Here is a 7638-nt window from a genome sequence, read left to right as displayed (position 1 = left end):
GCTTCAGCTTAAAAATGTTTCATATTGTTGAGTTAAAATGCAGGCTATTAATGAAGTGACAAGGGAATGATAGGGCCAAGTCTGTCTCCATAAATGAAATATTACTAAAGAAACAGCAAAGCAGTGGTAAATTAGAATTGAAATGGTCATGGAAGAGCAAATAAATAGGAATGCAATGGTACTAATAATAAAAGGGGGTAAATTCCTACATTAATAATTGCAGCGACTTTTAAAGTTATCCTTTGGGATTAAATTCCAGGCTACTATGAAAGCGTGATTAAGTTTTATTACCGTATAATTTTGTTGCCTATACAATATTTTCACTTGAGTGAAATAATGGATGTCGCACTAGCACTTGCAGCTCCAGAGATTCAGATTTGTTCCTGACTTTTTTTTTTTGAATTATAATTTTATTGGAAGCAATTGTACAAAAAATAATGAATTAACAGTTCTACAACTCTAGCACAGCTTCAATTTTAACATTTTATAGACAGAATATTAAATTGAAATAAAAAAGCGAAGAAAGGAAATAGAAAGATGAAAAGAAGGAGAAAGAAGAGATATGTCCGTCGACTCACCCATGCGCCTGCTCACCCAGCCTTACAATCAGTTTTGAGTTTGTGTTCAACCATTGTATTGTTCAAGAAATTCAATAAAAGGAGACCATATTTTTAAAAATTGATCTGGTTTGTCAGTCAAGACAAACCTAATTTTTTCTAGATGTAGTGTCTCTGTCATTTCCGTAATTCACATCTTCACTGAGGGGACTGTTGTCTTTTTCCAAAATTTAAGTATATGTTTTTTTGCTGATATTAGACCGTAATCAAGAAAGCGTCTTTGAAATACCGTTAGTATGACACATGCCTCTGATATTCCCAGTGTTATCAGCTTTGGATCTGGTTCTAGTGGAATTTTCATTGTTTTAGAGGCAACATTAAAGACCTCCGTCCAAAAATGGTCTATTTTTGTACATAGTACAAAAGTATGGGTTTAGGTGGCTTCTTGAGAATGACAATTGTCACAAAAGGGGGAAACACTGGGGAAAATCTTGCTCAATTTGGTCTTTGAGTAATATAACCTGTGCAGTACTTTAAACTATCAGGCAGTGTCTGGCATTTAAAGAGCAATGATGTATGTATTGTCGGCTTTCATCCCATATATCCTTGGAGATGTGTTGACCCATCTCATCTTCCCATGAACGCCGATAAATCTCAGATGACGGAGTGTCGATGTTTTGGAGGTCTTTGTAAATGTGGGATATCAACTTCTCTGTATCTGCATATCTATTCAAACATTCATCGAGTATGTCTGAACTTTCAGAGGAGCAGTCTTGTATTTATGTTCTCACGTAATCCCTAACTTACCTGAGGTATCTAAAAAAGTTATTGGTGTTCAGCTCGTATTTCTCCTGCAATTCTTGAAAGGAGGAAAGAGTCCCCTTCTGATAAAGGCCTCCCACAGTATTGATTCCCTGATTCTTCCATTGAACAAAAACCACATCTAGAGTAGAAGGTTTAAAAGAGGGATTATTTGTAATGGGGAGAAGGAGAGACATGTTTCTCAGAAACTCAAACTATTTCCAGATACGGATAGTACTGTGTATTATCGGGTTATGCTCATACGTTGACTTATTCAGGGATATTGGAGACAGGATAATCGAGCCTATACAGAAAGGCACGCAATCTTCCCTTTCCATTTTTAGCCAGTTTGCCTGTTGGTATGAATCATCCAGCCAGAAAATTATAGTTTTAATATTGGTTGGCCAATAGAAAAAGAGGAAGGTAGGTAAGGCTAGTCCTCCATTCTCTTTGAATTTGCACAGATGTCTTTTGTGTATTCGGTGGCTTTTATAGTCCCAGATGAAATTAGTGACAATGGAATAAAAAAATAAAAAAACTTTTGGGAAGATATATCGGTATTGACTGGAATAAGTATAGAAGTTGCAGGAGAAAGATCATCTTTACGGCATTTAGTCTACCGAGAAGAGAAATAGGCAGTGTTTTCCAAAATTGAATATACGTATGGAGTTTAGTAATTAATGGTGGGAAATTTGTTTTAAACAAAAGGGAATATTTTCTGGTAATGTAAACTCCAAGGTATCTGAATTTTTCAGTAACGATTCTAAAGGGAAACTGTTGGAGCTGGGTGACGTCTTGTTCTTTTATTGGCATAATTTCACTTTTGTTCCAATTGATCCTATAGCCAGAAAAGGAACCAAATTGTTCTATAGCAGTTAATAAATTTGGAATACTAATTTGGGGGTTAGTAACGTATAGGGGTACGTCATCTGCATATAGGGAAATTTTATTAGAAGTATGTTTAGTATTGTATCCATATATGCCTAGATGGGACCTGATACTCTCGGCAAGAGGTTCTATGGCTAATGAAAATAGCATCAGGGAGAGAGTGCATCCTTGTCTATTGCCCCTGAATAAATGAAATTTAGATGAAAGCATTTGGTTTGTTAGTATTCTGGCTGTCGGATTAGTATATAAAAGCTTCACCCATGAAGTTAAGTTTTCTCCCAATTGGAATTTTTCCAACACTGAAAAGATAAGACCATTCCACTTGATCAAAAGCCTTTTCGGCGTCCAGTGAAATGGTTGTTAGGTATTCGTTTGGTATTCTCTGCGAATACATTATATTATACAGACATATCAAATTATAAAATGAGTGTCGTTGGAATGTAGGAGGAAACTAGAGCTCACGAAGAAAACTCACGGGAGAACGTACAAACTCTGTACAGACAGCACTCGTAATCAGGATCGAATCCTGGTCTCTGGTGCTATAAGGCAGCAACTCTACCACTGCACCATCGTGTTATATTGATCACAGTGAATTACAAAAATATATTTGATACAACATTAATTGGTGATAATGTTCAATATAAAATGCCCTTTTTGCTGATTATATGTAACTGTCACACTAAAGTTGATCTCAGCTTTGTGAATGTTTAAAATCTGGCTTCAGTTGAGATGTGTAAAACTGGAAGCTTCAGTCCTTTTGTTTATGGCATCAGGGAACTTGCTATTCTCATTTGTGTCATGTTTGGAGCAAACTCAATTCAACATGGAGTAATTTTTTGGATGTTTTCCAACTTGTATTTCAATCAATTATGAATCTTTCATTCTTACAAAAAAGGTTTTCAATTCATTCCCACCAGTGATGGTGGAGTGGGAGGTTGTGGAGTGTGGGAGAGGGAAGTAATGTAACTAATTTTAAGATGTTTGATTGTATTGTAATTAATGAGATAATGTTTAGATCAAATCAGAGTTGAAAAATAAGAATGTATTAAATCATTTATAAATGATTGTTTAATCAAGTTGACAGTCCTCAAAATCAACCATTGCACAGTTGATATTGCTTTTATTATCAGGGCATTAATAAACAGTTTCCTGAGCTTATGTCTTCCATTCCCAAGTCATGGGGATACATCAGCAGTGCAGAAATGGGATCATGGAAGGGATAACTTGCACCATTAATTATCAGACAACATTTCAGCTTTACACAGACCATATATGTTTTATATGCTATGTTTTTACATGGAGATCACTTAAATTTTAGAATAATATGCTGGGTTTTGCAAGCAATTGCCAGCTGTTCTGATCGGAACTCTCAGCGTTCAGCCTTTGAAACTACACGCCAACCCAGACATCTGTGATAAAGCACACAAGCCTGGAGCTTACTGATGTTGAAAGCAGGATTGATTGGTTTGATCTGTGTCTAGACTCCCGTGGAAACCAGTGCCAGTGCCTAGTCTTGCTGGAATTCCCCAGCATAATCATCTTGCGTATGGCTTGCACAGCCTAAAGTTGTAAGACAACTTGTTCTGTTTGATCTTATTTAGTTGTGCACGCCGGGTAGATTGCATTCGTCGAAACAGGGCGGACCACGTGAAGGTTGCTATCTCCCACCCCCCCTCGCATAATGTCGAGGAATCATTCATCTGATCACACCAAAACCTCATTGATTCACTGAGCATGTGGGCCAAGGATTATGGGTGCAAATAAGTTAATTTTAAATGATCTTTCCTGTATTTACGTTTTATAACTCTTGATTTCTACTCAGTTCATTTTATTTTTTACATCAACTTAAATTATTTACACCTTTTCCAGCCAGCATCTGCGGTTTTATTTTTATTTTAAAACTGTGGATAGGGCTTTGCCAGATGTTTGAAGTTGTGTGGGGGAGGGACTGGTTACCTTAATAGAACTTACAGTACCTATTCCACCTGAGGCCATGCCACTGGACACTGGAAGCAGAGCTCTGCTGAGTTAAAGACTTTGCATCTGGCGAAGGCAAGTGGGTGCAGCTCTCCAGAAAGTGATTCCTGGCTGGCGAACCATGCCTATAAGATCCAGCGAGGTGTTGTCAATTTATTGGATCGACCCAAAAAACCGGAGCAAATCAGCTGGTCAGACAGCAACTCTGGAGAAAAGGAATAGGTGACGTTTGGGGTTCAGTTCAATTTAATGTCACGTATATCGAGGTACAGTGAAAAGCTTTTTATTGTGTGCTAACCAGTCTGCAGAAAGATTAAATGTTCAAGAAGGAACTGCAGAAGCTGGAAAATCGAAGGTAGACAAAATTGCTGGCGAAACTCAGCGGGTGCAGCAGCATCTATGGAGCGAAGGAAATAGGCAATGTTTCGTGCCGAAACGTCTGAAGAAGGGTTTTGGCCCGAAACGTTGCCTATTTCCTTCGCTCCATAGATGCTGCCGCACCCGCTGAGTTTCGCCAGCAATTTTGTCTATCTGCAGAAAGATTACATGATTACAATTGATCCATTTACAATGTATAGATGCACGATAAGGGAATAACGTTTAGTGCAAGATAAAGCCAACAAATCCGATCAAGGATAGTCTTGAGGGTCATCAAAAAAGGTAGATAGTGTAAGTGAGCCTCTTCCAACCTTATCTACAGTATCCGTTGTTGAAGATGTGGACTGTTATACACCGGTGAGACGAAACGTAGACTGGGCGATCATTTCAGTGAACACCTTCGCTCAATCCACCTGATCTCCTGGTTGGCAAACACTTTAATTCCCATTCATACACTGACCTTTCTGTCATAGGCTTCCTCCACTGTCAAAGTGAGGCTAATCAAAAATGGGAGGAACAGCATCTCATATTTCACTTGAGCTGCTTACAACTCAGTGGTATGAGTTATGATTTCTCTAACTTCAAGTAACCCCTGTACCCCTCCCTCTCTCCATATCTCTGCCACACAGGTCGCACAAGGTTCCCATACTCACCTAACATACAGATAACAATGGCCTGTTTCCTTTATCATTGTTACTTTTTTGCCTATCTTTCATTCATTTGTTCTATATCTCTCCACGTCACTGTCGACATCCCCAGGGCCGGACTTAGATGAAGAGAGGCCCTAAGCTGTTCCACTTGTGAGGCCCCTCCCAATCCCCCACCCCCACGACTAGAGGAAGATGGTCCACCAGATTGACACCGATTTGCAGCCGAGCGTGGCCAGTGAGATAAGGGTCTGGAAAGTTGCGCTTTTTATTTATTTATTTATTGCCAGTGCTAGTGTCCAGTTATTGGCTTAAAACACTATTATTCTGAAATGGAGGGCAAGGAAAATTACTGAAGGGTTGTTTAGAGACTACAGTGTGTTGTGACAGCATATGTAAGAAAGGCCCATGACAGTGTCAACAATATTATACACCTTGCAGTGCTCTCACTTAATTTTTTTTTCTCTGGTGTCAGCTGGGCAACCTTGGCAGCATTTAAGTTGCCAAATGACAGTTTAGGTGGTTATTTAAGACGGCTTGCATGACGCGTGCGATAATGTGCTCGGACGAAGTGCGTAGTTACCAGTCGGAATTATGCTCAATGAAGCATTCACATATTATTTCTGCTTCAAATAAAGTCACAAACTAAACATATTCAGCAATCAAGACATGATATATACCACATTGACATGCAGCAAAATTATAATACAGTATCTCAACTCTTTTTACACATTGCAATTAATGCAATTTCTATTAGTTCTTTCCACTTCCAAACAAAAATGTGGTTGGATTATTCAGCGTATGATCAACCTCGGTGAGACCAAGCGCAGGCTTGGCGACCGCTTCGCACAACACCTCCACTCAGTTCGCAATAACCAACCTGATCTCCCGGTGGCTCAGCATTTCAACTCCTCCTTCCATTCCGAATCTGACCTTTCTATCCTGGGCCTATTCCATGGCCAGAGTGAGGCCCATCGTAAATTGGAGGAGCAGCACCTCATATTTTGCTTGGGAAGTTTACACCCCAGCGGTATGAACATTGACTTCTTCAATTTCAGGTAATCCCTGCTTTCTCCTCCCCTTCCCAGCTCTCCCTCAGCCCACTGTCTCCGCCTCTTCCTTTCTTCTTCTCGTCCCCCTCCCCCCACCCTCACATCAGTCTGAACAAGGGTCTCGACCCGAAACGTCGCCTATTTCCTTTGCTCCATAGATGCTGCCTCACCCGTTGAGTTTCTCCAGCATTTTTGTCTACCCATTCACACAAGTTCTTTTATCCCACTTTCCTCACCCACTCCCTACACATTAGGGGCAATTTTACAGAGACAAGTTAACCTACAAAGCCAATGCGTCTTTGGGATGTGGGAGGAAACCCACACACTTGCAGGGAGAATGTGCAAATTCAACACAGACAGTGCCCAAGGACAGGATCGAACACAGATCTCTGGCGTGTGAGGCAGCAAGTCCACCAGCTGTGCCACTATATTTTGTTTTCCAACACACAAACAATTGTACGTTGGTTACTAAAAAAATGAAAATATCCATTTTCAATTTTAAATCTCCAAGTGACGCTATGTCCCCCTTTACAGCTACTGTATGTTTTAATTAAGTTCAAGACTATGGTACAGTACATTGGCCATAAAGTTGCTGCCTAAAAGTGCTAGAGACCCGGAATTGATCCTGAATATGGGTGCTGTCTGTATAGAGTTTGCTCCTTTTCCCTTTGATCGCATGGGGTTTCTCCAGGTGCTCTTGTTTCCTTCCACATTCCAAAGGTGTGCAGGAACCTATTTCAGACCCAACCCAAAACATAATATTTTCCATTTGTCCAGAGGTTCTGTCTGACCTGTTGAGTTACTCCTGCTTTTTGTGTCTGTCTTCAGTTTAAACCAGCATCTGCAGTTCCTTCCCACACACACAATACTATACGATAGAACTTTATTAATCCCAGGAGGGAAATTGTGTGTGTACGTGTGTGTGCGCGCGCGCGTGTATTATATGTATACACACATATATGTATATTTTTATTTAATTTTATTTTTATTTTATTTTTTTTAATTAAATCTTTTTATTTGAATTTCACAGCAATTTGCATACATACAATGATAACAGACAGTGACAGTCAAGGCATAATTGTGCAACAGTATGTAAGCGACCCTCAAAGCCCTTACCCTTACCCACCTTCAACCCACCCGAATCAGGTCGGAACCAAACGGGGACAAACAACACTCACATACATACACATCCACACAAATATGGTAAGATAAACGAAACAAAAAGTACTAAAAAATAAATAAATAAAATAAAAAGGGGGTCACTAATAACAGTAAATAAGTAAGTAATTAAGTAAATAAGTGTGGGGAGGGGGGGGGGGGGTAAGGGGAGAGCAGCTG

The sequence above is a fragment of the Amblyraja radiata genome, chromosome 2 (genome assembly GCF_010909765.2).
Source record: "Amblyraja radiata isolate CabotCenter1 chromosome 2, sAmbRad1.1.pri, whole genome shotgun sequence".
NCBI classification, from domain to species: Eukaryota; Metazoa; Chordata; class Chondrichthyes; order Rajiformes; family Rajidae; genus Amblyraja; species Amblyraja radiata.
Note: the sequence above shows the minus strand (reverse complement) of the source record.